Here is a 3,687-nt window from a genome sequence, read left to right as displayed (position 1 = left end):
TAGCTTGTTGTTCTTCAGTATAATGGTAATGAGGATGTATGTGGGCCTTGTTGTTCTTCAGTATAATGGTAATGAGGATGTATGTGGGCCTTGTTGTTCTTCAGTATAATGGTAATGAGGATGTATGTGGGCCTTGTTGTTCTAATAAACAGCGAGTAGCAGCAGTGTAAAAACAAATGGGTGGGAGGGTCCAATGTAAATAGTTGTGTGGCCAGTTGAATAATTGTTCAGCTGTCTTATCACTTGGGGGTAGAAGCTGTTATGGAGCCTTTTGGTCCTAGACTTGGTGCTCCGGTACCGCTTACCGTGCGGTAGCAGAGAAAACAGTCTATGACTTGGGTGACTGGAGTCTCTGACAATTTGATGGCCTTGCCAGAGTTGAATAGAATGACACAGCATATTATATACAGTAGGTCCTGGATGGTGACTTATAGTGTATTAAGGATGTACTTTGAGCCATTGCATGTTTCCTATGTTGTGTTTCAGGAAAACATACTGTAGTCGTTCTGGGTACATTCATCTGTGTAGAGACAGTTGAAACATACTGTAGTTGTTCTGGGTACGTTCATGTGTGTAGAGACAGTTGAAACATACTGTAGTTGTTCATGTGTGTTGAGACAGTTGAAACATACTGTAATTGTTCTGGGTTTGTTCATGTGTGTAGAGACAGTTGAAACATACTGTAGTTGTTCTGGGTACGTTCATGTGTGTAGAGACAGTTGAAACATACTGTAGTTGTTCATGTGTGTAGAGACAGTTGAAACATACTGTAGTTGTTCTGGGTATGTTCATGTGTGTAGAGACAGTTAAAACATACTGTAGTTGTTCATGTGTGTAGAGACAGTTGAAACATATTGCAGTTGTTCTGGGTATGTTCATGTGTGTAGAGACGGTTGAAACATATTGTAGTTGTTCTGGGTTTGTTCATGTGTGTAGAGACAGTTGAAACATATTGTAGTTGTTCTGGGTATGTTCATGTGTGTAGAGACAGTTGAAACATACTGTAGTTGTTCTGGGTTTGTTCATGTGTGTAGAGCGTGTTGAAGCTGCTGTTGTACTGCAGGTCCTACAACGCTCCAGGGAGTTCCATGTCTATTAGCTGCTCTGATCACTCTTCTGGAATCCTTCTTTTGGGGAGCGTGGGGGGGAGGTACCTTCTCAGTGTCACACCCATCGTCTTAAATACATTGATCTTGTTGTTGTTGTTGTCATGTGTTCAGACACGTAATGCTGTGGTTCATCCAGACAACGCTATTAGAATAGGAGAGGACACTGACACAGACCAAATACGTGTGTTTGGTCACAGAACAACTCTGTGGTCACTGTGGTGAGGTAGTTAGTCACCCTTATTACAGAACAACTCTGTGGTCACTGTGGTGGGATAGTTACATGTGTTGTCATGAAACTATCAATACATTTGGGGAGTTTAATCACCTGGACTCATTCGGAACAGAGGAATTATTTTGGTTGATTCAACAGTTAAATTTGTTACATTTAGATGGCTAGTTAAATTCATTCTTACGTTAGTTAGGCAATGTGTTTATGTTTCTCTCTGGGTCTTTCCAATATAGTTTTATTTAACATCAAGGTGTCATGTTACTTTGGGTTTTAGCCGAGGGTTGTACCATTTGAAGGGTCGTTTTATTTTATTTGCCTAAATCTGCATTATTTGAATAATTCCCATCCCAAATCCATGTCAGTCCAGGATTACCTGCTGCTAATCATTATTTAAAGAGAATACTGGGACTCAGAAATGCTGAGTGCAGGGAAACAGAAGAGAAGAAAATAAATCAAATGTGGTTTTTTTGTGTTGTTGAATATCTGAATTAACCTGGGACCTGCAGCTTGACAATTTCAGTTTAGTCCCAGGTGATATCTAAAAATAATGTAGGAAATTCTAGTCCCGAGGTGCATAGTTATTCTGTGTACATAATGTGTTGCTGGTAACAATTTGTGTTTTTTGTAAAGTGTAGCATCACGCTGTGTTTTTTGTAAAGTGTAGCATCACACTGTGTTTTTTGTAAAGTGTAGCATCACACTGTGTTTTTGTAAAGTGTAGCATCACACTGTGTTTTTGTAAAGTGTAGCATCACGCTGTGTTTTTTGTAAAGTGTAGCATCACGCTGTGTTTTTTGTAAAGTGTAGCATCACACTGTGTTTTTGTAAAGTGTAGCATCACGCTGTGTTTTTTGTAAAGTGTAGCATCACGCTGTGTTTTTGTAAAGTGTAGCATCACACTGTGTTTTTTGTAAAGTGTAGCATCACACTGTGTTTTTTGTAAAGTGTAGCATCACACTGTGTTTTTGTAAAGTGTAGCATCACACTGTGTTTTTGTAAAGTGTAGCATCACGCTGTGTTTTTTGTAAAGTGTAGCATCACACTGTGTTTTTTGTAAAGTGTAGCATCACACTGTGTTTTTTGTAAAGTGTAGCATCACGCTGTGTTTTTTGTAAAGTGTAGCATCACACTGTGTTTTTTGTAAAGTGTAGCATCACGCTGTGTTTTTGTAAAGTGTAGCATCACACTGTGTTTTTTGTAAAGTGTAGCATCACACTGTGTTTTTTGTAAAGTGTAGCGTCACACTGTGTTTTTTGTAAAGTGTAGCATCACACTGTGTTTTTTGTAAAGTGTAGCATCACACTGTGTTTTTTGTAAAGTGTAGCATCACACTGTGTTTTTTGTAAAGTGTAGCATCACGCTGTGTTTTTTGTAAAGTGTAGCATCACACTGTGTTTTTTGTAAAGTGTAGCATCACGCTGTGTTTTTGTAAAGTGTAGCATCACACTGTGTTTTTTGTAAAGTGTAGCATCACGCTGTGTTTTTTGTAAAGTGTAGCATCACACTGTGTTTTTTGTAAAGTGTAGCATCACGCTGTGTTTTTTGTAAAGTGTAGCATCACACTGTGTTTTTTGTAAAGTGTAGCATCACACTGTGTTTTTTGTAAAGTGTAGCATCACACTGTGTTTTTTGTAAAGTGTAGCATCACACTGTGTTTTTTGTAAAGTGTAGCGTCACACTGTGTTTTTTGTAAAGTGTAGCGTCACACTGTGTTTTTTGTAAAGTGTAGCATCACACTGTGTTTTTTGTAAAGTGTAGCATCACACTGTGTTTTTTGTAAAGTGTAGCATCACACTGTGTTTTTTGTAAAGTGTAGCATCACACTGTGTTTTTTGTAAAGTGTAGCATCACACTGTGTTTTTTGTAAAGTGTAGCATCACGCTGTGTTTTTTGTAAAGTGTAGCATCACACTGTGTTTTTTGTAAAGTGTAGCATCACACTGTGTTTTTTGTAAAGTGTAGCATCACACTGTGTTTTTTGTAAAGTGTAGCATCACGCTGTGTTTTTTGTAAAGTGTAGCATCACACTGTGTTTTTTGTAAAGTGTAGCGTCACACTGTGTTTTTTGTAAAGTGTAGCATCACACTGTGTTTTTTGTAAAGTGTAGCATCACGCTGTGTTTTTTGTAAAGTGTAGCATCACGCTGTGTTTTTTGTAAAGTGTAGCATCACACTGTGTTTTTTGTAAAGTGTAGCATCACGCTGTGTTTTTTGTAAAGTGTAGCATCACACTGTGTTTTTTGTAAAGTGTAGCATCACACTGTGTTTTTTGTAAAGTGTAGCATCACGCTGTGTTTTTTGTAAAGTGTAGCATCACACTGTGTTTTTTGTAAAGTGTAGCATCACGCTGT

The sequence above is a fragment of the Salvelinus alpinus genome, chromosome 3 (genome assembly GCF_045679555.1).
Source record: "Salvelinus alpinus chromosome 3, SLU_Salpinus.1, whole genome shotgun sequence".
NCBI classification, from domain to species: Eukaryota; Metazoa; Chordata; class Actinopteri; order Salmoniformes; family Salmonidae; genus Salvelinus; species Salvelinus alpinus.
Note: the sequence above shows the minus strand (reverse complement) of the source record.